This window comes from Scyliorhinus torazame, chromosome 13 (assembly GCF_047496885.1).
Source record: "Scyliorhinus torazame isolate Kashiwa2021f chromosome 13, sScyTor2.1, whole genome shotgun sequence".
Taxonomy (NCBI): Eukaryota; Metazoa; Chordata; class Chondrichthyes; order Carcharhiniformes; family Scyliorhinidae; genus Scyliorhinus; species Scyliorhinus torazame.
This window is the reverse complement of record NC_092719.1, coordinates 25,314,939-25,334,931: the sequence shown is the minus strand read 5'-3', so window position 1 is coordinate 25,334,931 and position 19,993 is coordinate 25,314,939. Positions and strand designations below refer to the sequence as shown.

The 19,993-nt window shown below is 53.5% G+C and overlaps 1 long non-coding RNA gene across 1 annotated transcript in view; it reads right to left on the bottom strand.

The window, feature by feature from the left end:
* Window positions 1-19,993, bottom strand: part of LOC140387668 (uncharacterized) — a 138,191-nt gene that overhangs the window by 56,652 nt on the left and 61,546 nt on the right. The window lies entirely within an intron of this gene.

The following is a 19,993-nucleotide window of genomic DNA, read 5'->3' as shown; positions in this document are numbered from 1 at the left end:
TTTCGAGAGAAATCCAAACACCTTTGTTTTAAGCAATAGAACAATGCCACACAATTTCTCCCCCTTTGAAAGAAACACAAACGTTATTGTATGTAGAACAAATTAAGCAAATATGATAACGCTAACACTGGAGCTCATACCTACGTATGTCATGCTCCTAGGTTTAATTCTTACTTCCCCACAAAATTCTCTGTTAAGTCACAATATCTTACAATTATTTACTTCTATAGGGAGCAATCATAAGCAGGCCAGAGTCCTCCGGAAAATATCATTTAATCTCCCTCAGTTCCAGCAGTTCTCGGACTTTCATTTACCTCCTCTTGACTGTAATTACCTCAATCCCTGTTTTTGTTGCAATCTCAATACTCCCAAACTGATTTGCTGCGTGCTTTCTTTTTCCAAAGATTCTGTGGGGGCCATTGTAGATTCTTCCACTCGCTTCTACTCGTCAATCTTCCACGTTCTGTTCCCTCGCAGAATTCAAACTGAGATTAAGCCCCACTTGCATTTCACACAATGACTGATGAAGTCAGTTTTCTTACTCTGCTTACAGTGCAGATCTATCTAAATGTCCTTCATTTTGGCAATCACAGAATTTTTACGGGGCAGAAGGCCATTCAGCCCATCAAGTCTGCACTGGCTCTCCACCTGATCCCACTTCTGTCAGTGAGCTGCAAACTGCGCACACTGATTCTTCAACCCTTTGTATTCAACCAGTTCCAACCTGTTCATTAGTTTTGGTCTAAATCTCGGGTTCCATTTTTGTTTCCTTAGAAACAGTGAGGGTCTGTTTTCTTTATTTCCTTTTCCCTTTCTAATTCTGTTCTAAGCTAGCATTTGCCTCAACATTGAAAACACAGATTCCATCACAACATGGCCCCATGAGTGTTAAGCGTTCCGGCTCAAAGTTTGCCTTCATTAAAAAAAAAAATCAAAGCAATGATTATTTTGAATAATTGCCGATCATAAGATAAGAAATAAAAGGTGTAGGCCATTCGGCCCTTCGAGCTTGTTCCTCCATTCAATAAGATCATGGCTGATCTGATATGGCTTTAACTCAATGGGGGCGATTCTCCGAGCCCCGCGCCTGGCCGGAGAATCTCCGCAACCGCGCCACGACGCCTGGACAGCGGCACATGATTCTCCAAGGCGTGGAGAATTGCCGTCATTTGCGCCGGTGTGTTTGACGCGCCGCGGGCCGCAGGCCGCTGGAATCAGTGGGGCCGCCGATTCTCGCTGCCGGCGGGAACTCTGCGCGAAGGGTTGGGGGCGGCATTTGGGGAGGGGAAAAGCGCTCCTTCACTGGGGGTGGGGGGGCGTCCGATGGGGTCTGGCTCGCGATCGGGGCCCACCGATCAGGCGGCCTCGCCACCACCTGGGCCTACTTTGTTGCGCGACCGGCCCCTGAATCCCCACGCCATGTTACGTCGGGGCCGGAGCACTGAAGAAGTCCCCCCGCGCATGCGCGGGTTGGCTTGGCGCCCGTTTGCCCTCCGGGATGGAAGGCTGGAGCGGCGTAAACCACTCCAGGGCCATGCTTGCCCCCTGTGGGGGACAGAATCGGTCGTCCCCGTGCCCGTTTCGCGCCGTCGTGAAACGCGACGGCGTTCACGACGGCGCGAACACTTCGTCTCCATTTTGGAGAATCGCCCCCAATGTTTCTGCTTTGCCCAACGTGATCCTCGACTCCCTTGTTGAATCAAAATTCTGTCTAACTCCACCTTGGATATAATCAATGTGAAAGAGAATTCTAGACACTAATGGCCCTCTGAGATAAGAAATTCCTTCTCATCTCCATCTTAAATTCTGAAACTGTGCCCCCGAGTTCTAGATTCCCCACAATGGGAAACATCCGCTCAGGATCTACCTTGGCAAGCCCCTCAGAATCTGAGATGTTCCAATATGATCATCTCTCATTCTTCTAAACTTCAACGAGAATAAACCCAGCCTGCTTAACCTTTCCATATAAGAACAACCCTATCATCCCAGCATAGGCAGCAGCCCAACACAATTCCTGCTCAATATCTTATTTCTCCCAATATCTTACTTCTCCAATTACAAGCTTTTACATTCATTTACATTCATTCGCAGGCTGGGCCGGCACCTATTGCGCACCCCTAGCTGGCCTCCATTTCAGAGGGCATTTTAGAGTCAGCCACATCACTGGGCATCTGGAGTCACGTATAGACCAGGTAAGGACATCAGACCTCCTTCCCTAAAGGACATTCGGGAACCAGCTGGATCTTTACAACAACCAACACTGGTTTCATGGTCATCGTGAGACTTTTAATTCCAGATTTTTAAAAAATTGAATGCGAATTTCACCACCTGCTGTGGTGGGTTTCAAACCCAGGGCCCCAGATCTTGTACTGGGTCTCTGGATTACTAGCCCAGTGACAATACCACCGTGTCACTGCTTCCCCAAAGTGAGGTCATGCACTGTGGTTACAAGGAGGTTGGAGGATGGGAATTTTGCAGAGAGAAACCCACTTCCTGTTTCCCGAAACTCACCTCTGTCATGCGAGAGTGCCTTTAAGAAATGGGTGTTTAAGCAATGTACCTTTAAGGAATGGAGATGATCATATTACTGAAGTGATGTCACGGGGGGGGAGCTGAGCTCACTTCTGCTTTTGGTTTCAGTTTTGCTGAGAGCAGCTAAAAAAAGTGCCTGGCTGGTTTTGCTGAGAGCAGTTTAAAAGTGCCTGGCTGGTTTTGCTGTGAGCCGCTTAAAAGGAGAAAGCCAGTTTGAGACAGCAGCTTGGAAGTTCTGGTTTGCTGTGATCTGCTTGAAGGGAGAAAGCCAGGTTTGAGAAAGCAGCTTGGGTGTGCCTGTGTGTTTCCAGAGAGCTGCAGGAAGAAAAAGCAAGGTGCTGGAGCTGAAGTCAACCAAGCTGATATATCTCTGCCATAAAACAGAATATATATATTAACTGTGACCTGGGGTGTTACTGTTTTGAAGGTTTGAAGCCTTTTGGATGTTTGAAGGAACATTTTGAGCGATTATTTAGTGTTGTGTTATTTTCGGGGTTATCTCTGAAGTAAGGGGTGTTAAGGGATCCAATGTTTATTTAAAATGTTATGTTGAGTTCATAGAATAAACATTGTTTTGTGTTTAAAAACCCACGTGTCCATAATTGTAATCCCACACCTAGGGAACAAGCGTGTGTAAGGAAAAGCAACAAATACATTAAAGGGGGAGGTTGGTAGAACCCCATGATACATTTTGGGGTTCTGAAAATGCCTCACCCATAACACCTCCTGTCTTCCATTTATAGGACACTACTCAGGAGTGTGATGGAATACCCTCCACTTGCCTGGATGAGTGCAGTTCCAACACTACTCAAGAAGTTCAACACCATCCAGGACAAAGCGGCTCACTTGATTGACACCTCATCTACCACCTTTTACTATCTGCAAGATGCATTGCAGCAACACACCAAGGCTCCTTCAACAGCACCTTCCAAACCCATGACATCTCGCACCTCGAAGGACAAGGGAAGCACATACATGGGGACATCACGATGTGCAAGTTCCCCTCCAAAACACACATTATTCTGACTTGGAACTGTATCACCGTTCCTTCACTGTCAGTGAATCAATATCTTGGAATTCCCTTCCTAACAGCAGTGCCTACACCACATGGAACTGCAGTGGTTCCAGAAAGCATCTCACCACTACCTTCTCAATGGCAATTAATGCTGCTTTAACCAGTGGTTCCCACATCCCAAGAACAAATAATAATAAAATATAAATTCTCCAAAGTCACCACCTCAACTCCCATCCATGCCCATGGCCCGTTGGGCCTTCCATGCCAATCCATGTTAACCTATGCCAACCAATTCTAATACACCCACCGCCTTAGACCTTATAGCATCCAGGCGAACTCACTCAGTAACCACCATTGGCACACATCAGGAACCATGTTGAGATGAAATAAAATAAAGTTCTTAAAATCAAATACAGCCTTCACAATATTTTAAAAAACATCTCATTCTTGAAAGCTCAATCAAACATTTTAAACCTCAAATGATTATTTTTTTATAAAAACAAAGTCTATTCATACAAATACAACTAATCTTTAATATTCTCTCGAAGCTAACAATCAAACTGTGAACTCAAAACTGCTGGTGAGATAATTGTTGCTTTTGGAGATCAGCTAAGCATTCATAAAGAGCCATTAAGGTAATGTCAACAAACAGCTATTGAAAGTGCTAGACCAATTCTTTTTTAATTCTCACTGGCAATTGAAGGCTGTTTTTTTTCATTTCTAAAGGGCTTGGGATATAAATAACTTCACATTGTGACAGTTACACAGATATTATCTATATTTCAAGAGATTTTACATCTACTCCATACATTTGTGACTCGTGACTGGGTTAAGGCCCCTGCAACAGCTAAAGCAGCGTCTGTTTGAACTCAGCACACAGTACAAATGGCTCTGCTGGGTTTGGATTTTCCTCATGTGAATCACACCCCGTCCCCTTTCCTCTACCAGCAAAAAATGGATCAGTCAGAAATGGGTGTGGGTCTACTGGATCCAGGTCCCTGCCATTTTGGATCTGGACCAATGGGATGCACTCAATTTGGAAGGATACGATGAGCCGTGACGTCCAGAGATCTCTCTACAGGAACCTCAGACTTTGAGCATTGTTAAATCACTAAGTGGGCAGCATGGTGGCATGCTGGTTTGCACTAATGCCTCAAATGCCAGGGACCTGGGTTCAATTCTGGCCTTGGGTGACTGTCGGTGTGGAGTTTGCACATTCTCCCTGTGTCTGCATCGGTGTCCTGGTGCTCCTGTCTCCTCCCACAGTCAGGTTAGGTGGATTGACCATGATAAGTTGTCCCTTACTGTGCAAAGGTTATGGGACGTCAGTGGGCCTAGGTAGAGTGCTCTTTCAGAGGGTTGATGCAGACTCGATGGGCTGAATGGTCTCCTTCTGCACTCTAGGGATTCTCTGAAATCTCTGAAATAGAGAGCCATATATCCAAGTTCACTGACTTACACTAATGTAGGTAGCATCATAGTGGTGTAGATGAAAGGAGGAAGTTGCAAAGGGACATTGACTAATGAGTGAGCAAACCTAGCAAATAAAAGTCAATGTGAGAGACGGTGAGGTAATGCACCTTAGACCAAAGGAAGATAGATGAGAGAAATTTCTCAATGGTGAGAAGCTAAGAAATGGGGATGAGCAGAAACGTTTTGGAATCCATCTACAGAAATCATTAAAAGATGACAGTCAGGTACAAAAAATTGCAAAGGATAATGGAATGTTTGCCTTTATCTCAAATGTGGTGGGTTATAAAGGGGGTAGAAGCTGTAACCCAATTGTCTAAAGCTCTGGTTAGACCCCATCTGGAGCAGTGCATTCAGTCCTGGACACTGCACTTTAGGAATGATTTGCTAGTCTTGGCGAGGGTGCGGTGTAGACAGGGTAAAGAGAGAGAAATATTTTTTTCTGTTGGAGAGGTCCAGAACAAGGAGGCATAATTTGAAAGTTTGAGTTCGGCTATTCTGGGGTGATGTCGGGAAGCACGTCTTCACAAAGACAGGAGGAGACTGGGAACTGTCTCAGGAAACAAGCTATTGATTGAGGCTGTGTCAATTAAACATTTCAAAACTAATATTGATCATTTTTGTTAGGTAAAGGTATGAGGGTTAAAGAGGAAAAGAGGCAAAGAGAATCTCGTTACAGTTCAGTAATGGTGTGACCCAACATTTTTTGGAGTTTAGAAGAATGAGATTTGGTCTCAATGAAACACATGAGGGTCTAACCAAATGGGAACAGTCTCGTAAAGAGCGCATTTAGCCGGGTGTTTCCTAGCGCTTGCAGCACTGAGAAACAGCATGCTATCTATCGCGACTCTGGTTCTATTCGGGGCCTTAGTAGGAACACCCCGACAAGGTCATACTTAGTCCCGCTCAGCGGAACCCCTCAGTGCAGGCGGAGATCGGGATGCCATTTTAAAATGGCATCCTGGGGCGAGATTCTCCGACCCCCTGCCGGGTCGGAGAATCGCCGGGGTCTGGCGTGAATCCCACCCCCGCCGGTTGCCGAATTCTCCGGCACCGGATATTCAGCGGGGGCGGGAATCGCGCCACGCCGGTTGGCGGGCCCCACCCCCGCGATTCTCTGGCCCAGATGGGCCGAAGTCCCGCTGCTAAAATGCCTGTCCCGCCGGCGTAGATTAAACCACCTACCTTACCGGCGGGACAAGGCGGCGCGGGCGCTCCGGGGTGCTGGGGCGATCTGGCCCCGGTGGTTGCCCCCACGGTGGCCTGACCCACGATCGGGGCCCACTGATCCGCGGGCAGGCCTGTGCCATGGGGGCACTCTTTCCCTTCCGCCTTCGCCACGGTCACCACCATGGCAGAGGCAGAAGAGACTCCCTCCAATGCGCATGCGCGGGAATGCCGTCAGCGGCCGCTAACGCTCTCGCGCATGCGCCGCCCGGAGATGTCATTTCCGTGCCAGCTGGCGGGGCACCAAAGGCCTTTTCCACCAGCTGGCGGGGCGGAAATTCGTCCGGCGCGGGCCTAGCCCCTCAAGGTTAGGGCTCGGCCCCCAAAGATGCGGAGCATTCCGCACCTTTGGGGCGGGGCGATGCCCGACTGATTTGCGCCGTTTTGGGCGCCAGTCGGCGGACATCGCGCCGATACCGGAGAATTTCGCCCTTGATCTCTCAAACTCCCAACTCCCAACATGACCCCAACTCACGTATAAGGGGGTCCTCGTTCCCTCCCCTCATTCCCCCCTCCCCTCCCCTCCCCTCCCCCGCACCCCACTGCACCCACTCTGGGCACCCCCAGGCCCAATCCCCGTTGTGAGAAAAATACGAGCTTCGCACTGCCACCTTGCCACCCTGGCACTGTCCCTGCCAGCTGGGAGTGCTGCCTGGGCATCTTGACAGTGCCAGGCTGGCACCCAGGTGGCACTGTCAGCGTGCCAGGCTGGCAGTGCCAGAGTGCCCAGGTGGCACTAGAAGTGCCATCCTGCCCAGAGGGTAAGCAGCTGAGGGCCTCCAATCCCCTGGGAGACCCCCACAAGAACCAATCCATCTGTTCCCCCTTTGTGGAGGCCAGCAGTGAACGGCACTGGCCGGAGCTCTCTGAGGCAAAGGGGTTAGATCCCAATACCTCGGGTAGATCATGGGAGAGCATTTTAGAGTGAGACTAGCTGTCTCACAATGGGCAGCATTCAGATCATGACGTCTCGCGAGATCGCGTTAGATCTTGGGAGGCGGGGCAAGCCAGGTAGATGGAGAAGAGGGATCTCCCGACATCTACTTGCTGCACCGCGCTGCCTTTCGGGCACAGCGCGGCCGGTAGATCATGCCCATGATCTTGAGAGGACTTGGCAGGCTGGATGTTGAGAAGCTACTTCCCCTGGATGGAGAGTCAAGAACTGAAGTTGCAGCATTTCAGACTGAGAGGAGGAGAAATGCTTTCACTCTAAAGGGTTGTGAACCTTTAAAATGCATTACCCCAGAGGGTTGTGGATGCTTAGACATCGAGTAGATTTAAAACAGAAATCAATAGATTTTGGACTTTCAGGCAATCAAGGAATTTGACAATCAGAAGGGAAAGTGGAGTTGAGGAGTAGCCACGCTGTAATTCAATGTCAGGACAAGCTTGACGGGCAGAATGGACTTCTCCTGTCCCTTATCTTCTTAACTGAATGCCAGAATAGGCTCAAGGGGCTGAAGAGCCTCTTTCTGTTCCTATGCTCCACTCTGCTTCAACCATGAGTCTCCGCTACAAATTCTGAAGATGCCTCCTATTGCATTGATTGCATTTTTCCATTTCTATGTCCAATCATCATGGACTCTCAGAAATAATGACCAGAAATAAATCCAGTCTGGGGAATTTTCAGTCATTTGGATGATAATGGCCAAGACTTGCACTAAAACTGTTAAAATTCATTTGCATTGCAACTTTACAGTCAACAGATGAGCTATTCAGACCATTTGATTTGACTGGATTTGAACCCCAATGCCAGGATGAGGAATCCATTGTCTGTGGGAGAAATATTCTAGTCACTGGTGAAGATATTATAGACAATTAACTTTTTACAATAAAATATCTTGGGCTGGAATTTAGCTTTAAAAATGGCAGGTGGAACCCAGATATAGAAGCTCTGGTCTCATTCCCAACAGATCCACCCTTTGTTGACGGGGGGAACATGGCAGGGCGTGGCTCACACATAGGGGAAGCCAAACTTAGCACGGCCATTTGAACCTAGCGCTGAGTTCAAACAGACCCTAATTCAGCTGTTCCAAGGGCCAGAACCCGCAGTGCGGGAGTCACAAATTGATGGAGTAAATGTAGATGTTCTTCAAGGGCAGATTAGGTTTGTTTTCTTGTCATGATCTGGCATCTTTTAAATCTCATGTTCTTTAAACTTGGGGAAAAGAAATAAGAATAAGCTTCAGCTGTCAGCGAGAGTTAAAAAAAACAACATTGTTTGCTGAATTACATTGACCGGCCATCCGGTTTAGGTTAGAAAAGAAATGACCATATGCTTGGTCAGTTTCAATAGAGTTCTTTGCTGAACTTTCTCAAGGGTTGTTATTATGTCATTACGAATGCTCGGATGAGTTTCAAAAGCTACAATCATCTCAACAGGGGGTTCTTTATGCACAGTTTGACTGATAGTTTAAAGAGGCGTTTAAAATCTTCGATGTGGGGGCTGAAGACATGTCTGTTTTTATGAGATTGAACACATGAGATTTAAATCAGTTTGACTAGGTTTTATGAACGGGCGTTTTTCACTATCAAGTGTGTATGAGTTAGAACTTTATTAGATTGTTACAAGTTTTCTTTAATCTCACCATGGTCCCTGAGGTCAGCCCATGGTCAATACTGGTTATCGGCTTTGGAGGTGAAAAGGAGGTGCAAGGAACCATGGAGGTGCAAGGGGGTGGGTGGGGCCATGAGTTGTAATAGAGCAGTGTTTTTAAAACAACGTTTCCAACTGGCTGACCTTCGGGACCCATGCCACACTCTCTTTTCCAGTCTATCCTGAGTCAGGGTAGGGTTTGGGACACAAATCTTTTCTTGAACCAGGCAAGGGAGGGAAAGAAAATCATCTAGTTTTCTTAATCACTATCCAGCAGCCCCTAGTGCATTGAATTTATGTCAGCATTGAGAGAGGACCGGATTATTGAACTAACCGATCCCCAGATGCACAGTACCTGAATTTAACACACAAAATACTGGAAATACTCAGCAGATCAGTCATTTATTTTTTTATCATTGAACATGCTGACTTGCTGGCTGAGTATTTATAGGGTTCTACATTCATATTATGAAACACATATTCCGAGATAATATTTCACCGTTCTAATTATTGCTCACAGCAACGCAGCTCAAAGTTAAAATGAAGGGTAAGGGAAAGTAAAAGGGGCATCTTTTTACAGGCGGGTCTCCCCTTTCTCAGCGCAATGGTGTCTTCCATGTTCCAAATGTCGAAACCGCTGAGATTCCCGTTAACCGAGTTGTGTGATCGAGTAAATGCGCGTTCGCAGCCACATGAAATCAACACAAGTGGGAAGGCATTTAATGAGAATAGAGAGAGGGGTGAAAAACAAATGCGTTCAGAGTAACAAAACAGTCTGATTGCCATTTGCAGATCTTTCGAAACACACCCAATGCTCAATTACATGAAGCAATTAGAACTGAATTTGGATAGGGCCGTATGAATTGGTCAATGTGCAATTTCACCTCGATGATTTACTGAGATTAGGTGATTCCCTCCCTTTGTCAATAGACAGATAAATTACTTAGGTACGATGCCAATCCTGCCCTTCAATACAGAAGTTGCCTCCCGCGCTTTAACAATTTGGTAGGTTATTCAAGTGCCACCTTAAACACCCTTCACTCATCAGCACTCGTTTTTTTCACATTTCCGGGCAGAAATGCTGAGTACAAATTAGGGAAGGACTTTAAGATGTGAAGTGCAGTCTGTTCTGGCCTACCGTGGTCCACACGGTCACTTCCCCAGAGTTGCATTCACTCTATCGTGATCTTCCTGATAAATGTACGTCCATCAGCTTCTCTGTCTCCAAAACCAATTACAGTGCACTGAAATTACTTATTTAAAATAATTAAAGGAGCAATATTGATACACATGAATCTGGTGCAATAAGCCAGAATTCCTAATTGTCAAATCTGTCCCATTTGTAATCCGTTGTTTAAGGAGGGGACTGAATTGACATTTTAGGCAGTATTTTCCCTGCAGGCTTATGAACGTAGCTGTTGGGAAACTCTGTGTTCACAAAAGGTGCAGCGAAAAGCAATTCAGTCCCGCCCCCTTGACCATTGTGACGCCCGCCCGCGACCCACCCGCGGGTCACAACCCGCACTTTGGAAAACTGTGGAATAGAGGGACAATGGGGATCGGTGAGTGGTGAAGGATGATGGCTAGAGGGCCTAAGAGCTCCTGAAACAATGGGTCTGAATTCCCAGAGAACCGATGTGGGCCTTCTAACCAGCCTGACCCAGCACTCCCCGCCCCCACGGCCACCTAGGATCCGTTTTCAGGATCAGCAAGGCTCACTTGATCCCGCCCCTCTCCCTGGAATGAAAATCAGGTCTAAAACAGCTTTTTAAACCAAGGTGGGCCTGTTGAGTCGGGAAATTTCCCCCCAATTTCAGCTACTCACCTTGCACAAATCAGGGGCGCGATTCTGCGACCCCCCACTTGGTCGGAGAATCGCCGGGGCCTGGCGTGAATCCTGCCCCCGCCGTGTCCGGAATTCTCCACAACCAGAGATTCGGTGGGGGCGGGAATCGCGCCGGACGGCGGGCCCACCCCCGGCGATTCTCCGGCCCGCGATGGGCCGAAGTCCTGCTACTGTCAACCCTCTCCAGCTGGCGTGGATTAAACCACCTAACTTACCGGCGGGAGCAGGCGGCGCGGGCGGGCTCCGGGGTCCTAGGGGGGGCGCGGGGCGATCTGGCACGGGGGGTGCCCCCACGGTGGCCTGGCCCGCGATCGGGGCCCACCGATCGGCGGGCAGGCCTGTGCCGTGGGGGCACTCTTTTTCTTCCGCCTTCGCCATGGTCTTCACTATGGCGCGGATCACGGTGGGGTCGGAGAATCGCGCCCCTGGTTTCTTGGGCGTCATTCTCCGACCCCCCGCCGGGTCGGAGAATGGCCGTTGGCCGCCGTGAATCCCGCCCCCGTCCCCGCCGAAGTCTCCGAAGGGAGAAAAGTCGGCGGGGCGTTAATGGCGCCGCTGCCGCGGAGAATGTCACGGGTTTGCGCAAGGCAGCCGATTTTCGGCCTGCCGATATTCTCCCTTCCGGATGGGCCGAAGTCCCGTCGACGTGATGACCGTTCACGTCGACGTCAATCAAACCTCCTTTTCATCGGCGTGACCCGGTGCTCCAGGCTAACGCCGACCAGCGAGGAGGTGAGTGACGGCCTGGGGGGTTGGCTCTGGGCAGGAAATGGCGTGGCCGCAGACTGATTGCGTGAGGAGAGGTGTGTCTCGGCTTGTGTGTGTGTGCGGCGGGGGGTGGTTAGAGTAGGCTGGGCTCCGGGGGAGTGCCGGGATGGGGTCCGTGCCGGGGTGGAGGTTGGGGGTTGTGGAGGGGGTCCATGCCGGGGTGGAGGTTGGGGGTTGTGGAGGGGGTCCGTGCCGCGGTGGAGGTTGGGGGGGGGGGTCCGTGCTGGGGTGGAGGTTGGGGAGGGGGTCCGTGCCGGGGTGGAGGTTGGGGGGGGGGTCCGTGCTGGGGTGGAGGTTGGGGGTTGGGGAGGGGGTCCGTGCCGGGGTGGAGGTTGGGGGGGGTCCGTGCTGGGGTGGAGGTTGGGGGTTGGGGAGGGGGTCCGTGCCGGGGTGGAGGTTGGGGGGGGGGTCCGTGCTGGGGTGGAGGTTGGGGGTTGGGGAGGGGGTCCGTGCCGGGGTGGAGGTTGGGGGGGGGGTCCGTGCTGGGGTGGAGGTTGGGGAGGGGGTCCGTGCCGGGGTGGAGGTTGGGGGGGGGTCCGTGCTGGGGTGGAGGTTGGGGAGGGGGTCCGTGCCGGGGTGGAGGTTGGGGGGGGGGTCCGTGCTGGGGTGGAGGTTGGGGGTTGGGGAGGGGGTCCGTGCCGGGGTGGGTGATGGGAGGGCAAATGAGTTGGTCCACCTGGCCAGGTGCCAGCCTCCAACAGTTGGACCCATGCGGTCCATGCCACCTGGCTGGGGGGAGGAGGGGATATGGGCAATGATGACATGTCGTCGTTCCCCTCCCCCCCCCACCAGGTCGTCATGTTTTCAGACCATCCAGCGATGTTGGCCGCCGTGGTGGCAGCCGCTCATGTCTATGTTGCCCTGGATGAGGAGGAGGAGGAGGAGCGTGCCAGAGAGGCGGCGCAGGCTGCCGCAGAGGGGCAGGCGGCAGCCGCCCAGGCTGGAGGGACACCTGACCGACAGGATGAGGAGGGGGAGGAGGACGTCGTGGCCCCACGGCAACGGAGGCACCCGAGGGCGCCCCGTGTGTACCGGCCCCGGCAGTCATACCAGGACCTCACGGACCGGGAATGCAGGAGGAGACTCCGGATGAGCCGGGAAACCGTGGCACACATCTGCCACCTGCTGGCACACCTGTCACCGCGTGGCTCTGGCGGGGGACACCCTCTCCCCGTGTCCGTCAAGGTTACGGTGGCCCTGAACTTTTATGCAACGGGGTCATTCCAGGCACCGAGTGGGGACCTGTCCGGCATATCGCAGACATCGGTGCATCGGTGCATCCGGGCAGTGACAGATGCCCTTTATGCCATGGCGCACCGCTACATCCGCTTCCACGTGGACCGGGCCAGCCAAGATGCCCGGGCCGTGGGCTTCTCTGCCGTTGCCGGGTTCCCCATGGTCCAGGGCGCGATCGATGGGATGCACGTCGCCGTGCGGCCACCTGCAGAGAACAGGGCCGTGTTCACTAATAGGAAGGGGACCTATTCAATGAACGTACAGGTGGTCTGCGACCACCGCATGATGATCCTGCACGTCTGCGCCCGTCACCCAGGCAGTGTACACGAATCATTCGTGTTGTCGCGGTCATCCATCCCCGGCATGTACGAGGGACGCCATCCCCGGCTGAGGGGCTGGTTGCTGGGCGACAGGGGCTACCCATTGCGATCGTGGCTGATGACGCCTATACGGAGGCCACGCAATGAGGCGGAGAACCGCTACAATGATGCCCATGTAGCGACAAGGGGAGTGATCGAGAGGTGCTTTGGCGTGCTGAAGATGCGTTTCAGGTGCCTGGACCTCTCTGGGGGCGCCCTCCAGTATCGGTCAGATAGGGTCGGCCGCATCATTGTGGTGTGCTGCGTCCTGCACAACATAGCCCAGCAGAGGGGCGATGTGCCGCAGGCAGAGGAGGGCGGAGTGGAGGAGCAGCAGGAAGAGGCCCAGTCCTCCCCAGATGAGGGGGATGGGGGCAATGGTCAGGGCAGACGGGGTAGACACAGGCGGGTGGCTGTCCACCGTTACCGGCTGGCCCAGCGGGCACGGGACAGACTGATAGACGCCCGCTTCACTGACTAGATGGGCGTGGGAATCGGGTAGTATGGCCACAGACCGCACACCATGACAACAGCCGACCACCCACACCCCCCACCCATCCACCCACCCAGCACCCTCACCCCCCTCCCCAACCCCACACACCCCACCCGCATGCACACCACCCCCCCACCCCCAATTGCCGATCCACCGGCGGCACAACGGGCCGGGCTCACCCAGTTGCGGGTGGACGCGTGTCTATCGCAGGCCATGGAGGATGATGACAACCCGCCTCCGATGCGCTCCTGGCTCTACATCGTTGGACTATGTCTGACCCATGGCTACAGTACCACCATCCACCCGGACCATCCCTGCATGCGGCTGTGACACTGCAGCGCACGGTCCCGTCCTCTGCCCGGGGGATGTTGATGGCGGCCCAGGGGGAAGGGGGCAGACTCACCTGGGGCTGAGGTAAGACCACCCGTCACACACACACTTGCGCTCAACGTACATGACACGCCCGCACACTTTGGACAGAGCACAAAGGCAGCTTCGGTAGGTGTAACATTGACTTTAATAACCAAAGGAGTTCATGCACGTGCCCTAGCCCCTAAAACTCATCTGTGCCCTGCACCCGTGCCAACTTACTCAGTGTCTAATTGTTTGGCCTTACGGGCCCTTTGACTACGTCTACGTGGTTCCCCAGACGGTACAGCAGAACTGGAGGTGGACTCCTGTGATTCCTGCCCTCTGACACCGGATCCCTTTGGCGGCCGTTTCCTGAGGCGTCCTGGCCTAGATGGGCCAGGCTGCGGCCCGGGCGACTGGGATGGCGAGCTGCCAGCCTGTCCTGCCCGTTGCCCACCCGATGCACCTGGGACGGAAGGGGGGGAATCCGAGGTGTCGTGGTGTACCGGGACCTCCCCTACAGAGGGAGCCGGGACGGACCACACCACCTCCTCCTCCCTCGGGGTGCCCGATGGCCCCCAGGCCTCTACATGGGTGGGGGATGCGAACGGACTGGCCATCCGACGCGCCCCCGACATCTGGCGCTGCCAGTCCTGGAGGCCCGTGCTGGTATCGACAGGGGTCTGCAGGTTTGCAGCCATGGAGCCCAGGGGGTTGTCGAACCCTGTCTGCGACAGTGCGACGCCAGCTCGCACATGGCCACTGGCGCCGATGCCCTCAGCGATGGCCTGCTGAGACTGGGCCATGGCCTGCAGAGACTGGGCCATGGCCTGCTGAGACTGGGCCATGGCCTGCTGAGACTGGGCTATGGCGTTGAGCGCCTCTGCCATCTGGCGCTGGCACTGGCTCATGGCCTCCTGTGAGAGGGCAGCCATTTCCTGGGCCACAGACGCCGCCTGCACGGAAGGCCCCAGGCCTCGCAAACCGTTCCCCATGTCTGACACCGTCGCACCCATTGCCTCCACCGCGGACGCCACCCGTGTGGTGTCAGCCTGGGTGGCACGCATGACCGGGACCACTCCCAGCTCCTGGACGCGGGTGGACTCCTCCACCTGCGACCGCAGCCGCCGCAAGCCACCCGTCACCCTATTCGCTCGTCTCCGTGTCGGTGGTTGCATCGGATCTATGTGTGGGTGTGGTAACTGCAGGAACCCGGGATCCATCTGGGCGGCAGATGTTCGCTTGGCCTGGGCTGCCCTCCGACCGCCCGGTCCCTCTGCTGCTCCTACCTCCACCTGCTGTACCGGGACGGCTGTGTTGTGCGCACCAGTGAGTGTACCAGACGCCTCATCACTAAAGTGCCCAACCGTGGTGAGTGTTTCTGCGATGGTGGAGGGTGTTGGTGACAGCAGTGGCATTGTGTCGTGCTCTTCGTCCCACTCTGAGTCCATGGCACTTTGGGGTGGGGGTTCGTCTCCACCCATCCACTCTGAGTCACTGTCCGGTATTTCGTCTTCCCGGGTAGGGGTGTCCTGGGTAGTGCTGTCCCGGGTAGTGCTGTCCCGGGTAGTGCTGTCCCGGGTAGGGGTGTCCCGGGTAGGGGTGTCCTGGGTAGTGATGTCCTGGGTAGTGGTGTCCTGGCTCGGATGTGACGGGGGCCTGTGGCTGCCCCCCTCGTCGCTGGGTGGTCGCTCCCGCACGTGACGGGGGTGTCGTCTCCCTGTTGCTCCAGGTCTCTCCGTCTCCCGTGGTGTGCGAGGGGCATCCTGCGGGCGTGGCATGCTGGAGGGTGCGGGTCTCTCTGTCTCCTGTGGTCTCCGAGGGGCATCCTGCGGGCGTCGCATGCTGGAGGGTGCGGGTCTCTCCGTCTCCTGTGGTCTCCGAGGGGCATCCTGCGGGCGGTGTGCATCTGCGGGGATGGGTGCCTGGACGTTTGGTCCTGCGATACACAATGAAGCATGCATGGTTAGACATCAGGCAGTGATCAGGTGATACGGGGGAGGGGGATATCGGGGAGGGGGGATATGGGGACGGGCTGTTGGTGGCTCACTTGCTCGTGGGGCCCCGACCTCTGCATCAGCAACCTCCCGGTCCTCAGGTCCGCCAGCCAGTTCCAGGGCCCTTTCCTCGTGTACGGTCAGTGGCCTCTCATCAGCGGGCCCTCCTCCAGTCCTCACATGCTCCCTATTGTTGTGTGCGCGCTTCTCCTGTGGGGGGGGGGGGGGGTGGTGGCAGGGGTAAAAGGCAACAGTGTTAGGCAGGTATATGAATGCACGCCATCGGTTGCGCGTGCATTGCAGAGGTTAAGGTTTGGGCTGGATTCACTTGGGGATATGGGGGATATGGGGGAGGGGGATATGGGGGAGGGGGGGATATGGGGAGGGGGGATATGGGGGAGGGGGGATATGGGGGAGGGGGGGATATGGGGGAGGGGGGGATATGGGGAGATGGGATATGGGGGATATGGGGGAGGGGGATATGGGGGAGGGGGATATGGGGGAGGGGGGGATATGGGGGAGGGGGGATATGGGGGATATGGGGGAGGGGGGATATGGGGGAGGGGGGATATGGGGGAGGGGGGATATGGGGGAGGGGGGATATGGGGGATATGGGGAGGGGGGATATGGGGAGGGGGGATATGGGGGAGGGGGATATGGGGAGGGGGGATATGGGGAGGGGGGATATGGGGGAGGGGGGATATGGGGGAGGGGGGATATGGGGGAGGGGGGATATGGGGTATGGGAGATATGGGGGAGGGGAATATGGGGGAGGGGGGATATGGGGGAGGGGGGATATGGGGGAGGGGGGATATGGGGGAGGGGGAAATTGGGGGAGGGGGGTATATGGGGGAGGGGGGATATGGGGAGGGGGGATATGGGGAGGGGGGATATGGGGGAGGGGGGATATGGTGAGGGGGGATATGGGGGAGGGGGGATATGGGGGATATGGGGAGGGGGGATATGGGGGAGGGGGGATATGGGGGAGGGGGGATATGGGGGAGGGGGGATATGGGGGATATGGGGGAGGGGGGATATGGGGGAGGGGGGATATGGGGAGGGGAGATATGGGGATATGGGGGAGGGGAGATATGGGGAGGGGGATATGGGGGAGGGGGGATATGGGGGAGGGGGTTATGGGGGAGGGGGGATATGGGGGAGGGGGGAATATGGGGGATATGGGGGAGGGGGGATATGGGGGATATGGGGGATATGGGGGATATGGGGGAGGGGGGATATGGGGGAGGGGGGATATGGGCGATATGGGGGAGGGGGGATATGGGGGAGGGGGGATATGGGGGAGGGGGGATATGGGGGAGGGGGGATATGGGGGATATGGGGGAGGCTCACCCTGCCTGCTCTGACGAGGTCGTTCACCTTCTTGTGGCACTGGGTGCCTGTCCGTGGTGTTAGGGCCACAGCGGTGACGGCCTCTGCCACCTCCCTCCACAGACGCCGGCTGTGGCGTGGGGCAACTCTGCGGCCGTGCCCGGGATACAGGGCGTCCCTCCTCTGCTCCACTGCGTCCAGGAGCGCCTCCACATCGCGTGACTCGAACCTCGGGGCTGAGCGACGGCCAGCCATCAAGTCGGGTGTTGCGGTCGGGTGTTCCGGTCGGGTGGGGGGGAGCTGCGCGGCCTTATGAGCCGTCACGCCGTGCAGCGCGTATGACGCTGCACGGCGTGAACCACTGCGCAAGCGCGGATCCCGTTACGTCGCTGCTAGCCCATTTTGGGCCGCAGACTATCGGCCCATTTTTATGACGTGACGCAAGTGGGATTTGCGCCGTTTTTTGCGCCGATCGGCGGAGTTTCCGCCGATAACGGAGAATTTCGCCCCTCGTGTCTGTCAGTTGTGCCAGCATTTTCAGCTGTGAAATCTTTAACATATTTTGGGGATTTCCTTCTTTCTCTCCTTTTCCATTGGTTCTTCTGTTTATTTTTAATTTTTGTTATCCACCACATCATATTAATTCCTGCTGGCATTTCCGATCAGTAATGAGGGACAATGCTCTGATGAAATGTTAAACTGAGGCTCCACGAATAATCAGAAAGGTTGGGCAGCACGGTGGCGCAGTGGTTAGCACTGCTGCCTCACAGCGCAGGAGTCCCAGGTTCGATCCCGGCCCCAGGTCGCTGTCCGTGTGGAGTTTGCACATTCTCCCCGTGTCTGCATGGGTCTGACCGCCCACAACCCAAAGATGTGCAGGTTAGGTGGATTGGCCACGCTAAATTGCTCCTTAATTGGAAAAAAATAATTGGGTACTCTAAATTTAAAACAAATCATCGCAAAGGGAAACGATCCCTTAACCACTATTTCAAAGACGAGCAGGAGGATTATGGCCAACATTTATCCCTCATAGAGTATCTAGTTATTTGTCTTATGTTGTGTGTGGGACCATGTAGTTCTCACAGATTGTGCGCAATCATGACTTTTTGCACATTAATTGTACATAACCATGTCTCTTTACACACAAATTATGTACAACCCCACGCAAACTGTACACAAGACTAGCAAGATGGTGCTGGAGCATGGCCACTCTCTGCGAGCTCTCCCAAACAGATCCCCTTTTTAAATGATCTGTTTGAGCTGCTCGCGGAAAAATACTTTTCACTGTACCTCGGTACACGTGACAATAAACAAAATCCAATCCAATTACTGCTCTGATGCACACAGATTGTACACAATCACTGGGCGAGATTCTCCAGTTCCCCAGCAACGTATTTCTCGTCTGCGTGCCGTTCGCTGGAGGTGAGATAGGAGCAGGAGGAGGCCTTTTGGCCCTTCGAGCCTGCTCCGCCATTCATCACGATCATGGCTGATCATACAACTCAATAGCCTAATCCTGCTTTCTCCCCATAGCCTTTGATCAAATTCTCCCCAAGTGCTATATCCAGCCGCCTCTTGAATATATTCAATGTTTTAGCATCAACTACTTCCTGTGGTAATGAATTCCACAGGCTCACCACTCTTTGGGTGAAGAAATGTCTTCTTATCTCTGTCCGAAATGGTTTACCCTGAATCCTCAGACTGTGACCCCTGGTTCTGGACACACCCATCATTGAGAACATCTTCCCTGCATCTACCCTGTCTAGTCCCATTAGAATTTTATAAGTCTCTATGAGATCCCCCCTCATTCTTCTGAACTCCAGCCAGAACAGTCCCAACCTCGTCAATCTCTCCTCTTATGTCAGTCCCGCCATCCCTGGAATCAGTCTGGTAAACCTTCGCTGCACTCCCTCGAGAGCAAGAACATCCTTCCTCAGAGAAGGAGACCAAAACTGCCCACAATCCTCCAGGTGTGGCCTCACCAAGGCCCTGTATAATTGCAGCAACACATCCCTGCTTCTATACCTGAAACCTCTCGCAATGAAGGCCAACATACCATTAGCCTTCTTTACCGCCTGCTGCACCTGCATGTTTACCTTCAGCGACTGGTGCACAAGGACACCCAGGTCCTGCTGCACACTCCCCTCTCCTAATTTACAACCATTCAGGTAGTAATCTGCCTTCCTGTTTTTGCTTCCAAAATGAATAACCTCACAATTATCCAAATTATACTGCATCTGCCATTGGTTTGCCCACTCGCCCAACCTGTCCAGATCTTGCTGTAGGATCCCTGCATCCTCGTCACAATTCACCCTCCCACCTAATTTGGTATCATCTGCAAACTTTGAGATGTTACATTTTGTTCCCTCATCCAAATCATTAATATATATTGTGAATAGCTGGGGCCCAGCACCGATCCCTGTGGCACCCCACTGGTTACTGCCTGCCAATTTGAAAAGGAACCATTAATCCCCACTCTTTGTTTCCTCTCTGCCAACCAGTTTTCTATCCACCTCAATACATTTCCCCCAATCCCATGCGCTTTAACTTTGCACAATAATCTCTTATGAGAGACTTCGTCAAACGCCTTCTGAAAGTCCAAATATACCACATCGACGGGCTCCCCCTTGTAGACTGTACTGGTTACCTCTTCAAAGAATTCCAACAGATTTGTCGAGCAAGATTTTCCCTTCATAAATCCATGCTGACTCTGACTGATCCTGCCACTGCTTTCTAAATTTTCCGCTACAAAGTCCTTGATAATGGATTCAAGC